Here is a 25,647-nt window from a genome sequence, read left to right as displayed (position 1 = left end):
AGCAACTTTCTAATTTACTCCTATTGTCAATTTTTCTTAATTCTCTTTGTATCTTTTTTTGAAAAGGCAGGAATGTAAGCTTACAAGCCGGACCATCTTTGGTTCAGCAAACTGTGTTGCTCTTGCTGATTGGTGGCTAAATGCAGCCACCACTCAGCAAGCACTATCCAGGGTCCTGAACCAAAAATGGGCCGGCTCGTAAGCTTACATTCCTGCTATTATAAATAAAGATACCAAGAGAACGAAGAAAAATTGATATCTGAATCGTGAAAGAAAAAATCTGGGTTTAGTATCCCTTTAAACTTTCATTATTCAGATAGGACTTGTAATTTTAATCAACTTTCCAATTTACTTTTATCATCAAATTTGCTTTTTTTCTCTTGGTATTCTTAGTTTAAACTAAACCTAGGTAGGCTCATATGCTAATTTCTAAGCCTTTGAGGGCTGCCTCTTATCACAGTACACGTACAACACAAAGAGTCTGAAAGTACACGTGGGCCATATAGATAACACTGTGTTCAGGCACAGGGGGTTATTTAAGATCTAGCACAAAACAATGCTAAATTTAAGACAATAGATAATAAACAGTCACAGTCATGTGATCAGGGGGCTGGAAGAAGGTTCCTAGATACAAGGTAATCACAGAGGTAAAAAGTGTATTAGTATAACTGTGTTCGTTATGCAAAACTGGGGAATGGGTAATAAAGGGATTATATAGCTTTTAAAACAATAACAATTCTATTGTAGACTGTCCCTTTAAGAGCCGGACCATTTTTGGTTGAGAACCTGGGTTATGCTTGCTTATTGGTTTGCTAAATGTAGCCAGCAATAAGCAAGTACTATCAAGGGTGCTGAACCTAAAATTCCTGCTTTTTAAATAAAGATAGCAAGAGAATGAAGAAAAATTGATAGCAGGAGTAGATTAGAAAGTTGCTAAAAATTGCATGTTCTATCTGAATCATAAAATAACAAATTTGGGTTTAGTGTCCCTTTAACCATTCCGCTGAGAAGTATGGAGCTGCTTTTTAGATAACAAATTACTGATGTCTGCTCAGTGGTGCTGAGAACCACACAAAAACTCTTGGAGGGCCAGAATTTGAGAGTCCCTGATCTATAGAATTTCATACAGGGATAATCACAAACTGAAAGATGTAGTCTATATCTACTACTGTGGCCTGCAGTGATGTTGGGATTACATCATTAAAATTAGCACACTGCATTAAATCCCCACTATGATTAGCACTAGTGGGGCACTTTCTACCATAAGGGGCAGATACCATCTCTAGTAGATGAGAAGAGGCACATCTTGAATTTTTGGACAGTCTATAATGTTATATATATTATACACACAAAAAATGATCAAAGCGGATTTTAAGAGTCTGCCATAAACAGTCTCTACAGAAAATTATGAGCAGTTCCATAAATCCAAGCTCTACCTCTTCAGACGCGCTCATTAAAGTGATACTGAGTCTCTGGACAGCCATAACTCTGCAGGCTGATGCCGCCAAATCACCGCAGTGCCGAGCTGCTTCTCCACCTGCCCCCTACCTCTAATATCCTCCTCTCGCAGACAGGCTGCAGCCGCCTGACCTTTAAACTGATGCTAGTTTGCTCTCATGGCTGAAGTGGGAGTTAGAGACCCATAAAACTGCTTCCTCCCTCATCTAGGAGCAGTTGTAATGGCGCTGCTAACCTTTCGTAATGGCCTCGCACAATATGGAGAGGCAGCTAAAACAAACTGTGTTTAACCCCTTCAGTGGCCAACGGCATGCATTCTGGGGAAGGCAGACTTGCTGTAGAATGACAGAAGAAGCCTTCTGTACCAATCAACATGGTTCATGTTTAAGAGATGTTACTCAACAGAATATTTTAATGATTTTGTACCTTTTTCAAATATTAAAACTATAATCAACACACCAGAAAAAGTGCTTTGTGAGCAGTTACCCTTCAGCTCTTCTTCCACTTTCATACGCATGGTGAGAAGAAGAAAAAACAGCCAATGAACATCATCAGTGCTGAGTTCACACTTTGCTTTGATCTCATCATAATCTCAAGAGATCTCAAAGGACATGAGAGTAAACTACCTTGTACTAAGGAGGTAAATAATGTGACTGTGCCTGCACATAACAGATACACGCTCCCTTGCTAGTTCCAGAACAAGCATCTGGATTGGATGCTTAAAGGGACATAATACTCATATGCTAAATCACTTGAAACTGATGCAGTATAACTGTAAAAAGCTGACAGGAAAATATCACCTGAGCATCTCTATGTAAAAAAGGAAGATATTTTACCTCACAATTTCTTCAGCTCACCAGGGTAAGTGCTGTGTAAAAAGTTATACTCAACTGCTCCCAGCTGCAGATAAAAAAAAAATGAAGAAATGAACAGCAGCCAATCAGCATCAGCAGTGATGAGGTCATGAACTCTTACTGTGCTCTCATGAGATTTGACTTAACTCTCATGAGATTTCATAGTAAGCTTCCTTTGCCTGATTGGTGAAATAATATGAGAGTTCACGAGGCTCATCCTTTCAGCTGTCCCAGGACAAACACACTAAAATGCTGCTTAGAAATCCTTTACAATGGGAGGTGGCTACTGAGGAACTTTTGAGGTAAAATATCTTTCTTTTTTACATATAGATGTTCAGGTGATATTTTCTAGTCAGCTTTTTACAGCTATGCTGCATCACTTTAAAGTGTTTAAACATTTGGGTATTATGGACCTTTAATGTCCCTCTACAATGTCAATTAGTTCATGGGGAAACTGCAAGATAAGATAAGATATTCCTTTTTATGTTTCTTTCTAATCATCTTTTCATATATATGTTGCACCACTTTCAAGTCAAGCAGCATATGAGTAACAGTAAGGGATTTTGTGAAACCCTCAGGAATGCCTAAAAGCACTCAAATCAGACACTGTTGAATGGGAAATAAAACCACAGAGGCTGTGTTTGCCATATAAACAGAAAACCTAATCTTCCTCATCATGTGAGCTGCAGAACACTGAAAGGGGGAACTAATATGGGGGAAAGAATATTTTGGGTATCACCGGTCTACGTGACCAGATTGATGGAATTCAACATCATGATCAATGCAGCATCAGTGCGACAAGTCCTAAATATTTAGGGGTTCAGATTGTAAGGTCTCAGGAAGATGATATCCAAATAGCCCCATACCTTACTTTCTTGGGTTTTGCCTGCTGTTATAACAAATGAATGTATGCTCCTTTTGGCAGTGCATCTATTTATAGTATTAGATTGTAAGCTCAATGGGTCAGCCTCTTGCATTACACCACTAGATTATAAAATCTTTGTGGCAGAGATTCTCATTATACCATTATAGGGGAAGAGTCTTCTATTATAACATTAGACAGTAATCTGCTCCTGGAAAAGTCTTCTCTTATAACAACACTAGTTTGCAAGCTTCTTGGGGTAAGGTCTTCCATTATAGCACTAGACTGTATGGTCACTGAGTGAGGATCTCACATTAGGCCATTAAACCGAAAGCTCTTTATGACAGAGTCTTCTATTAGAAATGTAAGCTCCTTGGGCTTGGGGGTCTAATTTTATCAATAGACAGTAAGCGTATTCAGTCAGGTTATTGCATTACACCACTAGACTGTAAGCTCCTTGTGGAGGATCTCTCATTATAGCACTAGATTGCATGTTCCTTAGTGTAGGCTCTCACATTAGACCTGCAAAATGTAAATCATCGGAGCAGGGTCTTCTAATATAATCCTAGATGGTAAGTTCCTTAGGTCAGGGTCTCCCATTATTTCACTAGACTGTAAGCTCCTTGTGGAGAATATCTCAATATAGCAAGTTCCTTAGTGTAGGCTCTCACATAAAACTCTAAATTGTAAATCATTGGGGCAGGGTCTTCTAATATAATCCTAGATGGTAAGTTCCTTAGCTCAGGGTCTCCCATTATGCCACTCGACTGTAAGCTCCTTATGGAGAATCTCTCATTATAGCACTAGATTGCAAGTTCCTTAGTGTAGGCTCTCACATTAGACCTGTAAATTGTAAATCATCGGAGCATGGTCTTCTAATATAATCCTAGATGGTAAATTCCGTAGGTCAGGGTCTCCCATTATGCCACTAGACTGTTGGTTCCATGGGGCAGTGACTTTTAAACTACTATTATTGTAAGCTACTAATATCTTGGTCTCTAATCATATCACTAGAGAGTAAGCAACTTGACTAAGGGTGTCTCATTAGAACACTAAAGCTGTAGGAAATCACCCCATGTTTTATGATAGTGTGATTTGAAGTTGTTTCATACCCTAACATGGCTAGGATTTAAATTACGCTTTGTTGTCCGATATGTGACATTACTGCAAATATTTTATGTAAAACTAGTTTATTCTCATCTATAAAGTCCAAAGACTGATCCCTTTTTATTTCAGCAAGGAAAAAGTTAATAAAAGTTTGTGCATAGGGGGAGAGGGAGGCACTTTCAGCAGATTCCCATGACAACAGAGTCCCATATTTCTCCGAAGTGTAACAAAGAATTTAATAGCCCATAACTTATTACCAGATATTGACTATAAAGCCATTCATTTTTCCCTAACATAAACCAAATCCCTTAACATATATTCTCTCCCTGTGGAAATAAAGAGAGAAAAGCCGTCTGGCCTCATTCTGGCATTGATAATGCACCAAACTGCTTATCAAGGCTGCCAGCAAGAAATATCCCGCTTTCAAGTCTAATTTCATTTCTAATTTATGTTTACAATATTCCTTGTGTTTATTCTGTGTTCTGACTTGCAGTCTGTTATATCCACTTGATTTGTTAACGCTGACACATCAGGGAATCTACCTCCGGGAGGTTCGCTTTTCACGTGTAAAGTAATTAATGAGTTGTTAACACATTAACTGATAACAACAGCTATGTTACAAATGGAATAATTCCCCTATAATAGGAATATTCCCCTCTTTTTCTCAATAGCGCAGCCCAAGGCAATATGGTTAACAAAACTTACTTTGTATTTTTTTTATACTCGTGAAATTAAGTTTCTTTTCAGCGTTATAAACTGTCTGATAAACTCCTGGCAGCAGTTGTGATCTAATTGGTTGACAAAGACTCACTACCGCCCCAACCTGAGAGTACCATATCTTATAGCTCTGCTTTTGGGCTTTAAACACTCCACTAATCCAGAAACAGCTGACATTACAAAGGAAAAAAACATCCACTCCCAGCAGTTTGTCAGTCAGTTCAATGTATAGAGCAGATTTTAAGGGACTAGCGGACAAGGTCTGTTTTATTAAAGGGATAGTAAAAAACAAAAATGTTATTGTTTAAAAAGATAGATAGTCCCTTTATTTCCCATTCCCCAGTTTTCCATAACCAACACTGTTATAGAAATATAATTTTTACCTCTAATTACCTTGTATCTAAGGCTCTGCTGACTGCCTCCTTATCTCACATCTTTTGACAGACTTGCATTTCAGGCAATTAGTGCTGACTCTTAAATACCTACACGTGCGTGAGCACAATGTTATTGATATGAAACACATGAACTAACACCCTCTAGCTGTGGAAAAACTGTTAAATGCATTCAGATAAGAGGCAGCCTTCAAGGGCTTAGAAATTAGCATATGAGCCTACCTAGGTTTAGCTTTCAACTAACAATATCAAGAGAACAAAGCAAATTTGATGATGAAAGTAAATTGGAAAGTTGCTTAAAATGACATCTGAATCATGAAAGTTTAATTTGAACTTTACTATCCCTTTAAAGGGACATTATAATGCAAAACATACATTCTCTTATTTGTAGGAGTATGTCATTTTAGCACTAGCAAACTTGGACATCTATATGTTTAAACCCCATGGGTTAAACACATAGTTAAAGCACAGTTTGAGAACTGCTGGTCCCGAGCAGACATGAGCAGCGGGAGATGCATGACCCAGCTGTGCAATTGCTGGTACTGCTGATTGGCTCCCTTTTGCAGGAGCTAAACACCTAGACTTGCATGGGGGCCTATTTATGAAAGGCCTGTCGGACATGATCCGACATTGCGGATCAAATCCGACAGACCTCGCTAAATGCGAAAAAGCAATATGCTCTCCGCATTCAGCATTGCAACAGCAGCTCTTGAGAAATGCTGGTGCAACACCGCCCCCTACAGATTCGCGGCCATTCGGCCGCTAGCAGGGGGTGTATGATCTATTTATATAGCTTATCTGGGAGTGTTTTTGTAACAATGTATAGTTTTGCTTATTTTTTTAGTGCTGATTTTCAGACTCCTAACCAAGCCCCAAAGTGTCAGATGTATACACTTGTTTACAGACTACTGCTGGCTCCTGTTTGTCTAATCTGATTTTTTCAGACACAGGGGAGGGGGGGGAGTGTCTGTTCATCCTGGTTTCCCAGCCCCTTTCACTGGGCGTCCCAGCCTAACCTCATCAGCAGTGCTAAACTTGGATCTTCTAAGTAAGTTTTTAAAAGGTTTTATGCTGGATTTTGATATCAGTATCTGTGCATATTATTCTTTATAGTAATGTCTATTACAATCAGTTATATGAAAATTGGTGTATGCTGTCCCTTTAAGTAACCCCTTCCAAGCTGCACGTGTGACTGACTGGCTGAAATAGCAACAAATTGTAGCAAAGAAAGCAAAGGTGAAAGCACCCCCAGCTGTGGGAGAGGTCAGCGTACCCTGCTATGCTTCATAATCACACACAATGCAGCGTAGAATTCTGGGAGTGAAAGGCAAACCAGTATTTTTTACTGCTTATGAAAAAGGTCAACTCTATATAGAGAATTCACATTTATATTAGGTATATAATACATTGATATAAAAGGACTGAGATAATTAGGGGGAAACCATTATGGTGCTGGTTAAAGTCTGAAATATTTGTCCTTCCCATCTTGCAAGTCCAGAAGCACTTGTTTGTATTCTATTGGCTGTTTAAATAGACAGTGTACGCTTTGAGATTATAACAGAAAATGCTTAAAGGGATATTAAACCATTTTTTTATTTCATTATTCAGATAGATCATTCAATTTTAAAGAACTTTACAATTTATTTCTTGTATCTAATTTGCTTTGTTTTATTGGTATCTTTTGCTGAAAAGCATACCTAGGTAGGCTCAGGAGCCAGGAAATAGCTGCTGATTGGTGGCTGGTCTTGTGATTGAGTTGTAGATGTGTTCAGCTAGCTCCCAGTGGGGCATTTCTACTCCTTCAAGAAAGGATACCAAGAGTATCAAGAAATAAATAAATTGGGTTTTAATATCACTTTAATTATATACAGTAAAACAACTTTGCAATATACTTTCATTATTTATTTTGCTCTGCATGTATGTGTACCAGTGAAGGAGGTAATCATTGCTCTGCAGGTATGTGTACCAGTGAAGGAGGCAATCATTGCTCTGCAGGTATGTGTACCAGTGAAGGAGGCAATCATTGCTCTGCAGGTATGTGTACCAGTGAAGGGGTTAATCATTGCTCTGCAGGTAGGTGTACCAGTGAAGGGGGTAATCATTGCTCTGCAGGTATGTGTACCAGTGAAGGAGGTAATCATTGCTCTGCAGGTATGTGTACCAGTGAAGGAGGCAATCATTGCTCTGCAGGTATGTGTACCAGTGAAGGAGGCAATCATTGCTCTGCAGGTAGGTGTACCAGTGAAGGGGTTAATCATTGCTCTGCAGGTAGGTGTACCAGTTAAGGGGGTAATCATTGCTCTGCAGGTATGTGTACCAGTGAAGGAGGTAATCATTGCTCTGCAGGAATGTGTACCAGTGAAGGAGGCAATCATTGCTCTGCAGGTATGTGTACCAGTGAAGTGGTTAATCATTGCTCTGCAGGTAGGTGTACCAGTGAAGGAGGTAATCATTGCTCTGCAGGTATGTGTACCAGTGAAGGAGGCAATCATTGCTCTGCAGGTATGTGTACCAGTGAAGGGGGTAATCATTGCTCTGCAGGTATGTGTACCAGTGAAGGGGTTAATCATTGCTCTGCAGATATGTGTACCAGTGAAGGGGTTAATCATTGCTCTGCAGGTATGTGTACCAGTGAAGGAGGTAATCATTGCTCTGCAGGTATGTGTACCAGTGAAGGGGTTAATCATTGCTCTGCAGGTATGTGTACCAGTGAAGGGGGTAATCATTGCTCTGCAGGTATGTGTACCAGTGAAGGAGGTAATCATTGCTCTGCAGGTATGTGTACCAGTGAAGGGGTTAATCATTGCTCTGCATGTATGTGTACCAGTGAAGGGGTTAATCATTGCTCTGCAGGTATGTGTACCAGTGAAGGAGGCAATCATTGCTCTGCATGTATGTGTACCAGTGAAGGAGGTAATCATTGCTCTGCAGGTATGTGTACCAGTGAAGGAGGCAATCATTGCTCTGCATGTATGTGTACCAGTGAAGGAGGTAATCATTGCTCTGCAGGTATGTGTACCAGTGAAGGAGGTAATCATTGCTCTGCAGGTATGTGTACCAGTGAAGGAGGTAATCATTGCTCTGCAGGTATGTGTACCAGTGAAGGGGGCAATAATTGCTCTGCATGTATGTGTACCAGTGAAGGAGGCAATCATTGCTCTGCAGGTATGTGTACCAGTGAAGGAGGTAATCATTGCTCTGCATGTATGTGTACCAGTGAAGGAGGCAATCATTGCTCTGCATGTATGTGTACCAGTGAAGGAGGCAATCATTGCTCTGCAGGTATGTGTACCAGTGAAGGAGGCAATCATTGCTCTGCATGTATGTGTACCAGTGAAGGAGGCAATCATTGCTCTGCAGGTATGTGTACCAGTGAAGGAGGCAATCATTGCTCTGCAGGTATGTGTACCAGTGAAGGAGGCAATCATTGCTCTGCAGGTATGTGTACCAGTGAAGGAGGTAATCATTGCTCTGCAGGTATGTGTACCAGTGAAGGAGGTAATCATTGCTCTGCAGGTATGTGTACCAGTGAAGGGGGTAATCATTGCTCTGCAGGTATGTGTACCAGTGAAGGGGTTAATCATTGTTCTGCAGGTATGTGTACCAGTGAAGGGGTTAATCATTGCTCTGCAGGTATGTGTACCAGTGAAGGGGTGAATCATTGCTCTGCAGGTATGTGTACCAGTGAAGGAGGTTATCATTGCTCTGCAGGTATGTGTACCAGTGAAGGAGGTAAACTGTGCTCTGCAGGTATGTGTACCAGTGAAGGAGGTAATCATTGCTCTGCAGGTATGTGTACCAGTGAAGGGGGTAATCATTGCTCTGCAAGTATGTGTACCAGTAAAGGGGTTAATCATTGCTCTGCAGCTATGTGTACCAGTGAAGGAGGCAATCATTGCTCTGCAGGTATGTGTACCAGTGAAGGGGGTAATCATTGCTCTGCAGGTATGTGTACCAGTGAAGGAGGCAATCATTGCTCTGCAGGTAGGTGTAACAGTGAAGGGGTTAATCATTGCTTTGCAGGTATGTGTACCAGTGAAGGGGTTAATCATTGCTCTGCAGGTATGTGTACCAGTGAAGGGGGTAATCATTGCTCTGCAGGTATGTGTACCAGTGAAGGGGTTAATCATTGCTCTGCAGATATGTGTACCAGTGAAGGGGTTAATCATTGCTCTGCAGGTATGTGTACCAGTGAAGGAGGTAATCATTGCTCTTCAGGTATGTGTACCAGTGAAGGGGTTAATCATTGCTCTGCAGGTATGTGTACCAGTGAAGGGGGTAATCATTGCTCTGCAGGTATGTGTACCAGTGAAGGAGGTAATCATTGCTCTGCAGGTATGTGTACCAGTGAAGGGGTTAATCATTGCTCTGCATGTATGTGTACCAGTGAAGGGGTTAATCATTGCTCTGCAGGTATGTGTACCAGTGAAGGAGGCAATCATTGCTCTGCATGTATGTGTACCAGTGAAGGAGGTAATCATTGCTCTGCAGGTATGTGTACCAGTGAAGGAGGCAATCATTGCTCTGCATGTATGTGTACCAGTGAAGGAGGTAATCATTGATCTGCATGTATGTGTACCAGTGAAGGAGGTAATCATTGCTCTGCAGGTATGTGTACCAGTGAAGGAGGTAATCATTGCTCTGCAGGTATGTGTACCAGTGAAGGGGGCAATAATTGCTCTGCATGTATGTGTACCAGTGAAGGAGGCAATCATTGCTCTGCAGGTATGTGTACCAGTGAAGGAGGTAATCATTGCTCTGCATGTATGTGTACCAGTGAAGGAGGCAATCATTGCTCTGCATGTATGTGTACCAGTGAAGGAGGCAATCATTGCTCTGCATGTATGTGTACCAGTGAAGGAGGCAATCATTGCTCTGCATGTATGTGTACCAGTGAAGGAGGCAATCATTGCTCTGCAGGTATGTGTACCAGTGAAGGAGGCAATCATTGCTCTGCAGGTATGTGTACCAGTGAAGGAGGCAATCATTGCTCTGCAGGTATGTGTACCAGTGAAGGAGGCAATCATTGCTCTGCAGGTATGTGTACCAGTGAAGGAGGCAATCATTGCTCTGCAGGTATGTGTACCCTTTAGATGTCTTTACTCTTTTGTATTATTATTAGTTCTTTATTACTACAAATAAATATATATATATATAAATAGATAAATAAATATATATATATATATATATAGACATACATACCTAAGATAATGTTTATTTATTTATTTTTAACTTAATATTAACTGGGTTAGTGCTGCCAGAGTAACTGCAATATAGATGCTAAATCACAACAGCTAGTACCATATACTTTGGGATCCCTATTTTGTGCACCTGGAGAGAGTCACTTTGTCATAATCATATTTATCACAGTGTGGTTAAAAGTTTACAATTTGTTTTTAATTAAAAACAGGAGCTGTTTATTAAAATAATAGTTCATCTAGCTTTGATTGTATTCAAGGTGATGATTTTAAATTGCATGCACAGTAATATTGTTATATCACATTATGATTATGTCTGGGAAAATTATTATTTTTTAACTAACAAACAGTTCATACTTTAAAGGAATCTAGAAATGTTACAAATAACCAATCTAAAGTGAAGGTTTACAATGAAGATCATATGTACATACAGCTCACTTGTAAACACATTTATGCAAAAGTATAAAATGGACAAAAAGAGAAAGCAACCAAATGGTTCAAAACCTCCTGTAAAAATTCAATGGCAAAAAAAGTTTTTGCCAAATGCAACTTAAAAGTGCTTATTCACATACACAAAACTGAGGCCTAGATTTAGAGTTCGGCGTTAGCCGTGAAAACCAGCGTTAGAGGCTCCTAACGCTGGTTTTAGGCTACCGCCGGCATTTGGAGTCACTCAAAATAGGGTCTAACGCTCACTTTTCAGCCGTGACTTTTCCATACCGCAGATCCCCTTACGTAAATTGCGTATCCTATCTTTTCAATGGGATCTTCCTAACGCCGGTATTTAGAGTCGTTTCTGAAGTGAGCGTTAGACATCTAACGACAAAACTCCAGCCGCAGGAAAAAAGCAGGAGTTAAGAGCTTTCTGGGCTAACGCCGGTTCATAAAGCTCTTAACTACTGTACCCTAAAGTACACTAACACCCATAAACTACCTATGCACCCCTAAACTGAGGTCCCCCCACATCGCCGCAACTCGATTAAATTTTTTTAACCCCTAATCTGCCGACCGCCACCTACGTTATACTTATGTACCCCTAATCTGCTGCCCTTAACCCCGCCGACCCCTGTATTATATTTATTAACCCCTAACCTGCCCCCCACAACGTCGCCGCAAGCTACTTACAATAATTAACCCCTAATCTGCCGACCGCAAAGCGCCGCCACCTACGTTATCCTTATGTACCCCTAATCTGCTGCCCCTAACACCGCCGACCCCTATATTATATTTATTAACTCCTAATCTGCCCCCCTCAACGTCGCCGACACCTGCCTACACTTATTAACCCCTAATCTGCCGAGCGGACCTGAGCGCTACTATAATAAAGTTATTAACCCCTAATCCGCCTCACTAACCCTATCATAAATAGTATTAACCCCTAATCTGCCCTCCCTAACATCGCCGACACCTAACTTCAATTATTAACCCCTAATCTGACGACCGGAGCTCATCGCTACTATAATAAATGGATTAACCCCTAAAGCTAAGTCTAACCCTAACACTAACACCCCCCTAACTTAAATATAATTTACATCTAACGAAATTAATTAACTCTTATTAAATAAATTATTCCTATTTAAAGCTAAATACTTACCTGTAAATTTAATCCTAATATAGCTACAATATAAATTATAATTATATTGTAGCTATTTTAGGATTAATATTTATTTTACAGGCAACTTTGTAATTATTTTAACCAGGTACAATAGCTATTTAATAGTTACCTAGTTAAAATAATAACAAAATTACCTGTAAAATAAGTCCTAACCTAAGTTATAATTAAACCTAACACTACCCTATCAATAAATTAATTAAATAAAATACCTACAATTACCTACAATAAAACCTAACACTACACTATCAATAAATAAATTAAATACAATTTCTACAAATAACTACAATTACATAAACTAACTAAAGTACAAAAAATAAAAAAGAACTAAGTTACAAAAAATAAAAAAATATTTACAAACATAAGAAAAATATTACAACAATTTTAAACTAATTACACCTACTCTAAGCCCCCTAATAAAATAACAAAGACCCCCAAAATAAAAATATGCCCTACCCTATTCTAAATTAATAAATTTAAAAGCTCTTTTACCTTACCAGCCCTGAACAGGGCCCTTTGCGGGGCATGCCCCAAGAAAATCAGCTCTTTTGCCTGTAAAAAAAAACATACAATACCCCCCCCCCCAACATTACAACCCACCACCCACATACCTCTAATCTAACCCAAACCCCCCTTAAATAAACCTAACACTAAGCCCCTGAAGATCTTCCTACCTTGTCTTCACCTCAACAGGTATCACCGATCTGTCCTGGCATCCGGTGCTGAAGAGGTCCAGAAGAGGCTCCAAAGTCTTCCCCCTATCCGGCAAGAAGAGGACATCCGGACCGGCAAACATCTTCATCCAAGCGGCATCTTCGATCTTCTTCCATCCGGTGCGGAGCGGGTCCATGTTGAAGCAGCCGACGCGGATCCATCCTCTTCTTCCGGCGTCTCCCGACGAATGACGGTTCCTTTAAGGGACGTCATCCAAGATGGCGTCCCTCGAATTCCGATTGGCTGATAGGATTCTATCAGCCAATCGGAATTAAGGTAGGAATATTCTGATTGGCTGATGGAATCAGCCAATCAGAATCAAGTTCAATCCGATTGGCTGATCCAATCAGCCAATCAGATAGAGCTCGCATTCTATTGGCTGATCGGAACAGCCAATAGAATGCGAGCTCAATCTGATTGGCTGATTGGATCAGCCAATCGGATTGAACTTGATTCTGATTGGCTGATTCCATCAGCCAATCAGAATATTCCTACCTTAATTCCGATTGGCTGATAGAATCCTATCAGCCAATCGGAATTCGAGGGGCGCCATCTTGGATGACGTCCCTTAAAGGAACCGTCATTCGTCGGGAGACGCCGGAAGAAGAGGATGGATCCGCGTCGGCTGCTTCAACATGGACCCGCTCCGCACCGGATGGAAGAAGATCGAAGATGCCGCTTGGATGAAGATGTTTGCCGGTCCGGATGTCCTCTTCTTGCCGGATAGGAGGAAGACTTTGGAGCCTCTTCTGGACCTCTTCAGCACCGGATGCCAGGACAGATCGGTGATACCTGTTGAGGTGAAGACAAGGTAGGAAGATCTTCAGGGGCTTAGTGTTAGGTTTATTTAAGGGGGGTTTGGGTTAGATTAGGGGTATGTGGGTGGTGGGTTGTAATGTTGGGGGGGGGGGTATTGTATGTTTTTTTTTTACAGGCAAAAGAGCTGATTTTCTTGGGGCATGCCCCGCAAAGGGCCCTGTTCAGGGCTGGTAAGGTAAAAGAGCTTTTAAATTTATTAATTTAGAATAGGGTAGGGAATTTTTTTATTTTGGGGGTCTTTGTTATTTTATTAGGGGGCTTAGAGTAGGTGTAATTAGTTTAAAATTGTTGTAATATTTTTCTTATGTTTGTAAATATTTTTTTATTTTTTGTAACTTAGTTCTTTTTTATTTTTTGCACTTTAGTTAGTTTATGTAATTGTAGTTATTTGTAGAAATTGTATTTAATTTATTTATTGATAGTGTAGTGTTAGGTTTTATTGTAGGTAATTGTAGGTATTTTATTTAATTAATTTATTGATAGGGTAGTGTTAGGTTTAATTATAACTTAGGTTAGGACTTATTTTACAGGTAATTTTGTTATTATTTTAACTAGGTAACTATTAAATAGTTCTTAACTATTTAATAGCTATTGTACCTGGTTAAAATAATTTCAAAGTTGCCTGTAAAATAAATATTAATCCTAAAATAGCTATAATATAATTATAATTTATATTGTAGCTATATTAGGGTTTATTTTACAGGTAAGTATTTAGCTTTAAATAGGAATAATTTATTTAATAAGAGTTAATTAATTTCGTTAGATGTAAATTATATTTAAGTTAGGGGGGTGTTAGTGTTAGGGTTAGACTTAGCTTTAGGGGTTAATCCATTTATTATAGTAGCGATGAGCTCCGGTCGTCAGATTAGGGGTTAATAATTGAAGTTAGGTGTCGGCGATGTTAGGGAGGGCAGATTAGGGGCTAATACTATTTATGATAGGGTTAGTGAGGCGGATTAGGGGTTAATAACTTTATTATAGTAGCGCTCAGGTCCGCTCGGCAGATTAGGGGTTAATAAGTGTAGGCAGGTGTCGGCGACGTTGAGGGGGGCAGATTAGGGGTTAATAAATATAATATAGGGGTCGGAGGTGTTAGGGGGAGCAGATTAGGGGTACATAAGGATAACGTAGGTGGCGGCGTTTGCGGTCGGCAGATTAGGGGTTAATTATTGTAAGTAGCTGGCGGCGACGTTGTGGGGGGCAGGTTAGGGGTTAATAAATATAATATAGGGGTCGGCGGTGTTAGGGGCAGCAGATTAGGGGTACATAGGGATAATGTAAGTTGCGGCGGTTTACGGAGCGGAAGATTAGGGGTTAATAATATAATGCAGGGGTCAGCGATAGCGGGGGCGGCAGATTAGGGCTTAATAAGTGTAAGGGTAGGGGTGTTTAGACTCGGGGTACATGTTAGAGTGTTAGGTGCAGACGTAGGAAGTGTTTCCCCATAGGAAACAATGGGTGTTTGCGTTAGGAGCTGAACGCTGCTTTTTTGCAGGTGTTAGGTTTTTTTTTCAGCTCAAACAGCCCCATTGTTTCCTATGGGAGAATCGTGCACAAGCACGTTTTTGAGGCTGGCCGCGTCCGTAAACAACTCTGGTATCGAGAGTTGCATTTGCGGTAAAAATGCTCTACGCTCCTTTTTTGGAGCCTAACGCAGCATTTTTTTGGACTCTCGATACCAGAGTTAATTTTATGGTGCGGCCAGAAAAAAGCCTGCGTAGCGTTAACAGCCCATCTACCGCCAAACTCCAAATCTAGGCCTGAGGAAGCTGCAGGGTTTAAGGGTAGCCAGTAAAAATATTTAGAAGCCAGACATACTTTTAGGAGCCAGATTGTGGTATTTATGTATAGATACATGGAGAACAGCCTAAAAAGTTAGTAGCCAGGGGTAAAATTCTAGGAGCCAGTGGCTCCCTGGGTTTGTTGAGTACTGATTTAAGTTATTGTTTGCCTAAAATTACAAAATAAGACTTTGCACCACTGTGGGAATAATTGAAGATGTCATTTAAGTCATCAAATGCTTCATGTAAGAAATTCAATAAGAGTAGATCCCTGACAAAAAGTGTGCTATGACAAATGTGTACATATTTTAATGGATAATAAAGTATGATTTTAAAGGGACAGTCTACTCTACTTTTAAAGGGACATGATAGACAAAATTAAACTCTTGTGATTCATATAGAGCATGCAATTTAAAGAAATTTAAAAAAAATAACTTTCCAATTTACTTCTTTTGTCAGTCTTTTTATATACACACTTTCTGAGGCACCAGCTACCTCGAAGTATGTGAAACAGTTCACAGTATATACATATGAGTCTGTGATTGGCTGATGGCTGTCACATGATACAGGGGTCAGGGTAATGAAAAGAAAAAAAAATGCACTCCTCAATTGAAATTCAAACCAAGTAGTATTTAACCCCTTCCTGCCGTTAAAATGTTTTATAACGTCCTAACCGTTTGTCTGTCCTGAAACCTTAGCTGCTTCCTATATGGGATTGCGGGCTGGGGGGGGGGGGCGTGCCTAGCGTCATAGACACTCCTCCCTGACCCAATCCCGTCATTGAACTTGACAAATAAGTCCACGCAGGAAGGGATAAGCAAGTGTTGACTGTGCAACTCTATTTATTTAATGGTCTTTTAAGCTTCAGTTTTTATTTACAGCTGGGGCTGAGAGGCTTTGCAAAGAGTCCAAATATTATTCATCACTCTTCTTGCTGCGTCTTCCATTTAATTTACTTCAGCTATTTACTATTTCTACTGATCAACACATCTAAACTCTTGAAAAATAAAAAGCAGTTAACTGCTAAATATATGGCCCTCTGAAGTGTGGAACCTCCTACAAGCAATAGGAATTGGTTATGGTCCAAAGCAGATGGTTAAAGGGCCAGTAAATAGAGTAGATTTGTATAATCAAGAAATGTATGATAAAAAGTCTGAACTTCAAATGAGTAGTAGATTTTTTTCAGTTATGGCTATTTCCACTCCACCTGTACCATGTGACAGCCATCAGCCAATCACAAATGCATATACATATATTCTTTGATTCAAAAGGTGTAACTATAAAAAAAAAACTGTGCACATTGTGTTAATGGAACTAAATTAAAAAGTTGTTTAAAATTGGATGCTCTAACTGAATCGTTAAAGGTAATTTTGACTTGAGTGTCCCTTTAATACAGATGGGAAATTCCATTTACTTGTGATATAAATAAAGATGTCACACATAGGGAAATACAAAGGCTGTCTCCTATCACAAAACCAGAAAGATGACAGGGACACTCGCTTTTTTGGAAGATGGAAGGCATACAGAAATCAGAGATAGATAGAGAAGAGCTTTTATATGACAAACATTTATAGGTAGGCAGAAGTTTGCTTACACCTGGTTTGGGCAAGTGCTTGAGTTAGCGGTGCTTGATCTTTCAGCTGATAGTGCGCTTATAAACGTATGCCTGGTAGAGCTTGTATGGCTGTCTGTGGCATTTCTATTTTGGCTTTGCTTGCCACGGATCATAGGTGGATAAATAAGAGTGTCTCACCTTGATTCAGAAGACCTATTACATGCATCTCAGGTCGAGTGGAACCTGTACTGATGGATGGTGTTGACCTTTAGAGGGGTGATGGGACAACATGAAGATGAAGGTCATGTTAACCAATGAGGTGATGGAATAGCCAGGCAGGAGACCTGCAGTGGGGTGATACCGAGGAGAAAACAATAACCGTCAATCTGCTTTTCTTCCTCATTCACGACATCAGCATTGCTGCCAAAAATGAACTAATAAATGGAAGCAGATATGGTTGGTCACTGTGTGAGTAAGATAGCGATTGAAAATAATTTTACTTTGTAATTAATTGCTTTCTTCTCATTGAATAACAAGGCATGGCAGTGTAACTGTGAGGCATTTGTGTTCTGTTCCCCTTTTACGTTTTCTCCTTTCACATTGTTAATATCCAGCCAAAGTAAGCCAAAGGAATGGCAATGTGGAAAGGAACCAAATGAAAGACCATATGATCATTAACCATTCTTCAGCTTTCCTAGATGCAAAAATTAAGCTAAAAGTTCAATAGTCCAAGATAAGAGCCAAGTCCAACCTCACTCACATCAAACGCTAACCGCAACATTTATCCCATGAAGGGGCCTGCAAATGTTAGGACACATACACCAAAATAATTATTGCCGAGTTCCATATGTTATTATTAACTATATCAAATTATGTTTAGTGGAAAATTATTTTATCTTGCATGATTTGCGAAAGATGAAAGACGATATGTATAACCCAGATAGAGCCATCAGGAGAAACACAATTGTATGGTAGTAAATCCTTGGAAATCGTATGTTCTGAATGTGTGTATATATATATATGTGTATACCTGCTTTTATATATATATATATATATATATATATATATATATACACAGTATAGATATATATATATATATATATATATATATATATATATATAGATATATATATATATATAGAGAGAGAGAGAGAGAGAGTGTGAGTGAGTGAGTGAGTGAGTGAGACAAAGAATATATATATATACTTGGCTTGAGAGAAAGGGCACTGCCTGAAACTTCGCCTATGTGTGTTTGCTTGAAATAGAAATCACAAAAGAAAATTTGGAGTGCTGCAGCCTTTTCTTAAAAAACTATATATATATATATATATATATATATATATATATATGCACACCACACAATGCACAAATGGTGATAATATAATGCCTAAGCATTGGCAAGAAACATGTGAAAATATCTGATGAAGTTATAAAGAATCAAATAGTGCTTGAACCAATGACACTGAAACAGTTAAGGAAAATATGTGTAGGGGTAAAGATACTAATCCTTATGACTTTTAAACCCTGTACGCTATGAGAGTTTGGTCCCATAGGGCAAATTCTTATGATAGTTTGTGTCTTATCTTGGTAGATAGCTGTCTGGGTGGAAAATGAGAGCTTTCCTTGGATTTGCAATGCTGTGACCTGATTTTAGCAATACGGGGTGACTTGCAACTATAGTCAAGGTAATTCGTTATTCAGACCCCAAGAAAAACATGCAAATGTACCACTGAACAGATATGTGTTAACCCCGAAGGCCTTCACTCTGCTTAGAATATCCCACTATTTCAGAGAGGAGGCTAATTAGACAGACAGAGATGCCCAAATTTACTAAATCAGGTCAAGCAGCAGAAATCCTTTTGGAGAGTTCAGAACGCTTCCTCTACACTAAACCAGGCCAGAATAAATTATCTGTGTACTGTGCAACTCAAACTGACGTAATTGTTAAAGTTAGGTCTTCACTTGATTGCAGTGGATTTCTGATATAATACAATGAATAAAACATTACTTGAAATTCCATTTGCCCCAGGTTAAATCTGTCTACACGATCTGAATGGGAGATGAGACTGTTTGTAAATTACAGCTAATATTCTCTCCGCCAAAGATTCTATTGAGGAGGAAATTCCACGGTGCGTCGAGCCGTGCACTCCTAAATCTTTTTATCTGATCTTTTCTGGTTTATTCCAATCTGCTGTTTGACGAAGATAAACCTTATTTTCTGAACCTAATAAAACAGCTTCCAAATCATACTAATTTAAACAAAAGGCCATAGTAAGGGACAACATGAGAGGTTATTTAGAGGAATACAACGTTATAGCATCTGATTATACAAACCAATGGGAGATGTTATAGGGAGAGTTATACTTTAAAAGGGATATAGGGAGCAAAAGGAGAAATTCTAGAGAAGGGATAAAAGGCACAATAGTAACAGTTCTATAAATGGGATACAGGGCAAAATAGAAGGAATTCTAGAGAAGGTATATAGAGCAATAGGAATCGTTCCATAAATGTGATACCAGGGTTAATTAAGGGAATTAAAGAGAAGGGATACAGGGCGTAACAAAGGAATTCTAGAAAAAGGTACAGGGCAAACAGAAGGAATTCCTAGAGAAGAGATATAGGACGCAATAGCAAGAGTTCTAGAGAACAGCTATAAAATGCATTAGGAGGAGTTCTATAGACGGGATACAGGGCACAACAGGAAGTGTTCTATAGACGGGATACAGGGCACAACAGGAAGCGTTCTATAGACTGGATACAGGGCACAACAGGAAGCGTTCTATAGACAGGATACAGGGCACAACAGGAAGCGTTCTATAGACGGGATACAGGGCACAACAGGAAGCGTTCTATAGACTGGATACAGGGCACAACAGGAAGCGTTATATAGACTCGATACAGGGCACAACAGGAAGCGTGCTATAGACGGGATACAGGGCACAACAGGAAGCGTTCTATAGACAGGATACAGGGCACAACAGGAAGCATTCTATAGAAAGGATACAGGGCACAACAGGAAGCGTTCTATAGACGGGATACAGGGCACAACAGGAAGCGTTCTATAGACGGGATACAGGGCACAACAGGAAGCGTTCTATAGACGGGATACAGGGCACAACAGGAAGCGTTCTATAGACTGGATACAGGGCACAACAGGAAGCGTTCTATAGACTGGATACAGGGCACAACAGGAAGCGTTCTATAGACGGGATACAGGGCACAACAGGAAGCGTTCTATAGACAGGATACAGGGCACAACAGGAAGCGTTCTATAGACTGGATACAGGGCACAAAAGGAAGCGTTCTATAGACAGGATACAGGGCACAACAGGAAGCGTTCTATAGACAGGATACAGGGCACAACAGGAAGCGTTCTACAGACTGGATACAGGGCACAACAGGAAGCGTTCTATAGACAGGATACAGGACACAACAGGAAGTGTTCTATAGACACGATACAGGGCACAACAGGAAGCGTTCTATAGACAGGATACAGGGCACAACAGGAAGCGTTCTATAGACTGGATACAGGGTACAAAAGGAAGCGTTCTATAGACAGGATACAGGGCACAACAGGAAGCGTTCTATAGACAGGATACAGGGCACAACAGGAAGCGTTCTATAGACGGGATACAGGGCACAACAGGAAGCGTTCTATAGACAGGATACAGGACACAACAGGAAGTGTTCTATAGACACGATACAGGGCACAACAGGAAGCGTTCTATAGACTGGATACAGGGCACAAAAGGAAGCGTTCTATAGACAGGATACAGGGCACAACAGGAAGCGTTCTATAGACAGGATACAGGGCACAACAGGAAGCGTTCTATAGACTGGATACAGGGCACAACAGGAAGCGTTCTATAGACGGGATACAGGGCACAACAGGAAGCGTTCTATAGACGGGATACAGGGCACAACAGGAAGCGTTCTATAGACAGGATACAGGGCACAACAGGAAGCGTTCTATAGACAGGATACAGGACACAACAGGAAGTGTTCTATAGACACGATACAGGGCACAACAGGAAGCGTTCTATAGACTGGATACAGGGCACAACAGGAAGTGTTCTATAGACACGATACAGGGCACAACAGGAAGCGTTCTATAGACGGGATACAGGGCACAACAGGAAGCGTTCTATAGACGGGATACAGGGCACAACAGGAAGCGTTCTATAGACGGGATACAGGGCACAACAGGAAGCGTGCTATAGACGGGATACAGGGCACAACAGGAAGCGTTCTATAGACTGGATACAGGGCACAACAGGAAGCGTGCTATAGACGGGATACAGGGCACAACAGGAAGCGTTCTATAGACAGGATACAGGGCACAACAGGAAGCGTTCTATAGACGGGATACAGGGCACAACAGGAAGCGTTCTATAGACGGGATACAGGGCACAACAGGAAGCGTTCTATAGACTGGATACAGGGCACAACAGGAAGCGTTCTATAGACGGGATACAGGGCACAACAGGAAGCGTTCTATAGACAGGATACAGGGCACAACAGGAAGCGTTCTATAGAAAGGATACAGGGCACAACAGGAAGCGTTCTATAGACTGGATACAGGGCACAACAGGAAGCGTGCTATAGACAGGATACAGGGCACAACAGGAAGCGTTCTATAGACAGGATACAGGGCACAACAGGAAGCGTTCTATAGACTGGATACAGGGCACAACAGGAAGCGTTCTATAGACTGGATACAGGGCACAACAGGAAGCGTTCTATAGACTGGATACAGGGCACAACAGGAAGCGTGCTATAGACGGGATACAGGGCACAACAGGAAGCGTTCTATAGACTGGATACAGGGCACAACAGGAAGGGTTCTATAGACTGGATACAGGGCACAACAGGAAGCGTTCTATAGACAGGATACAGGGCACAACAGGAAGCGTTCTATAGACAGGATACAGGGCACAACAGGAAGTGTTCTATAGACAGGATACAGGGCACAACATGAAGCGTTCTATAGACTGGATACAGGACACAACAGGAAGTGTTCTATAGACACGATACAGGGCACAACAGGAAGCGTTCTATAGACTGGATACAGGGCACAACATGAAGCGTTCTATAAACGGGATACAGGGCAAAACAGACAGCGTTCTATAGACATCCAAGGGCACAACAGGAAGCATTCTATAGACTGGATTCAGGGCACAAAAGGAAGTGCTCTATAGACGGGATACAGGGCACAACAGAAAGCGTACTTTAGACTGGATACAGGGCACAATAGGAAGCGTTCTATAGACGGGATACAGGGCACAACAGGAAGTGTTCTATAGACGGGATACAGGGCACAACAGGAAGTGTTCTATAGACTGGATACAGGGCACAACAGGAAGCGTTCTATAAACGGGAAACAGGGCACAACAGACAGCATTCTATAGACATCCAAGGGCACAACAGGAAGTGTTCTATAGACTGGATACAGGGCACAACATGAAGCGTTCTATAAACGGGAAACAGGGCACAACAGGAAGCGTTCTATAGACGGGATACAGGGCACAACAGGAAGTGTTCTATAGACTGGATACAGGGCACAACATGAAGCGTTCTATAAACGGGAAACAGGGCACAACAGACAGCATTCTATAGACATCCAAGGGCACAACAAGAAGCATTCTATAGACATCCAAGGGCACAACAAGAAGCATTCTATAGACGGGTTACAGGGCACAACAGGAAGCATTCTATAGACGGGATACAGGGCACAACAGGAAGCGTTCTATAGACGGGATACAGGGCACAACAGGAAGCGTTCTATAGACGGGATACAGGGCACAACAGGAAGCGTGCTATAGACGGGATACAGGGCACAACAGGAAGCGTTCTATAGACTGGATACAGGGCACAACAGGAAGCGTGCTATAGACGGGATACAGGGCACAACAGGAAGCGTTCTATAGACAGGATACAGGGCACAACAGGAAGCGTTCTATAGACGGGATACAGGGCACAACAGGAAGCGTTCTATAGACGGGATACAGGGCACAACAGGAAGCGTTCTATAGACTGGATACAGGGCACAACAGGAAGCGTGCTATAGACGGGATACAGGGCACAACAGGAAGCGTTCTATAGACAGGATACAGGGCACAACAGGAAGCGTTCTATAGAAAGGATACAGGGCACAACAGGAAGCGTTCTATAGACTGGATACAGGGCACAACAGGAAGCGTGCTATAGACGGGATACAGGGCACAACAGGAAGCGTGCTATAGACAGGATACAGGGCACAACAGGAAGCGTTCTATAGACTGGATACAGGGCACAACAGGAAGCGTTCTATAGACAGGATACAGGGCACAACAGGAAGCGTTCTATAGACTGGATACAGGGCACAACAGGAAGCGTGCTATAGACGGGATACAGGGCACAACAGGAAGCGTTCTATAGACTGGATACAGGGCACAACAGGAAGCGTTCTATAGACTGGATACAGGGCACAACAGGAAGCGTTCTATAGACAGGATACAGGGCACAACAGGAAGCGTTCTATAGACAGGATACAGGGCACAACAGGAAGTGTTCTATAGACAGGATACAGGGCACAACATGAAGCGTTCTATAGACTGGATACAGGACACAACAGGAAGTGTTCTATAGACACGATACAGGGCACAACAGGAAGCGTTCTATAGACTGGATACAGGGCACAACATGAAGCGTTCTATAAACGGGATACAGGGCAAAACAGACAGCGTTCTATAGACATCCAAGGGCACAACAGGAAGCATTCTATAGACTGGATTCAGGGCACAAAAGGAAGTGCTCTATAGACGGGATACAGGGCACAACAGAAAGCGTACTTTAGACTGGATACAGGGCACAATAGGAAGCGTTCTATAGACGGGATACAGGGCACAACAGGAAGTGTTCTATAGACGGGATACAGGGCACAACAGGAAGTGTTCTATAGACTGGATACAGGGCACAACAGGAAGCGTTCTATAAACGGGAAACAGGGCACAACAGACAGCATTCTATAGACATCCAAGGGCACAACAGGAAGTGTTCTATAGACTGGATACAGGGCACAACATGAAGTGTTCTATAAACGGGAAACAGGGCACAACAGGAAGCGTTCTATAGACGGGATACAGGGCACAACAGGAAGTGTTCTATAGACTGGATACAGGGCACAACATGAAGCGTTCTATAAACGGGAAACAGGGCACAACAGACAGCATTCTATAGACATCCAAGGGCACAACAAGAAGCATTCTATAGACATCCAAGGGCACAACAAGAAGCATTCTATAGACGGGTTACAGGGCACAACAGGAAGCATTCTATAGACGGGATACAGGGCACAACAGGAAGTGTTCTATACACTGAATTCAGGGCACAACAGGGAGTGTACTATAGACTGGATTCAGGGCACAACAGGAAGTGTTCAATACTCTGAATTCAGGGCACAACAGGGAGTGTACTATAGACAGGATACAGGGCACAACAGAAAGCGTACTTTAGACTGGATACAGGGCACAATAGGAAGCGTTCTATAGACGGGATACAGGGCACAATAGGAAGAATTCTAGAGAAGAGATATAGGGTGTAATAGGAGGAGTTCTAGAGAAGGAATAAAGGGCATAATAGGAAGAATTCAAAAGAAGGGTATAGGGTACAGTAGCAGGTGGTATATAAAGTGGTTATATGTAGCAGGGGATGTAGGGTACAAGGAAGGGATTTATAGGAACAGTTATGGGACATTTTAAGGAAACTGTAGTATTAGGTGGAGGATTAAAAGTTTCAGTTGGATACACTAAAATGTTGAATAATTAACAGTTGAATAAACCAAATAGATTTGTATGATGACAATAATATTGTGGTTAAGGTGTTATTATTTTTAACAGTAAGGCATCCTTTTTCTTTTCTTTTTTTTTTTTTTACTCCAAATAAAATAAAGACTCTAATTGCAGTAATTAAGTGTTGCCAATTTAATTATAGCAGAGAGTATTAACAGCAATAACATTTGGTAGGAGTGCTGAATGGGATGTTTTGGCGCATGACTCACAGGCACCTATCTGGTGTCTTCCACACCCCCACTCGCTGACACTATTGTGAGAGGTTCACACTGCACAACTTGTCAAGCTTCTGCAAGAGATAGCTAATTAGCTGATAGGTTAATGAGTGTGATGGCTCTTGACAGTGTTTTGTTACAGCTTGCACTGTATTTAAACAATAAATGATTACTTAAGTGCTGATGAGACAGGAGAATCATACAATATCTAATATGCGGAGTATGTGTACGGCATGAAAACTATGGTGGAGGTTTAAGGTTGAAATGTATCAAACTCAGTATTAAGATTATATCTTAACTTACATTACGGCCTCCAATGTCTCCAATTTAGTATTGGAATTACAGAAATCAAGATGTTAACCTGAAGGATGTCTTAAATTCAGTACCCGGATCCCCTGAAGCAGACTCTTTTGAGCTCAAAAATGTTTTAAATTAAGTAACAGGATCATCTAATACCAACTTGAGACCTTGTTACATAAAAAATGACGATAAGCCCTTTTCTTTTTTTCCAAAAGAAACCTACTACTGCTTTTG

At 41.0% G+C, this 25,647-nt stretch overlaps 1 protein-coding gene across 1 annotated transcript in view; it reads right to left on the bottom strand.

Moving 5' to 3' along the window:
- The window catches only part of PBX3 (PBX homeobox 3), a 402,498-nt gene that overhangs the window by 114,105 nt on the left and 262,746 nt on the right, over positions 1 to 25,647 (bottom strand). The gene's annotated exons all lie outside the window — the stretch shown is intronic.

The sequence above is a fragment of the Bombina bombina genome, chromosome 12 (genome assembly GCF_027579735.1).
Source record: "Bombina bombina isolate aBomBom1 chromosome 12, aBomBom1.pri, whole genome shotgun sequence".
Lineage (NCBI taxonomy): Eukaryota > Metazoa > Chordata > Amphibia > Anura > Bombinatoridae > Bombina > Bombina bombina.
The sequence above is the reverse complement of the archived record's forward strand: the minus strand, read 5'-3'. Positions and strand labels throughout refer to the sequence as shown.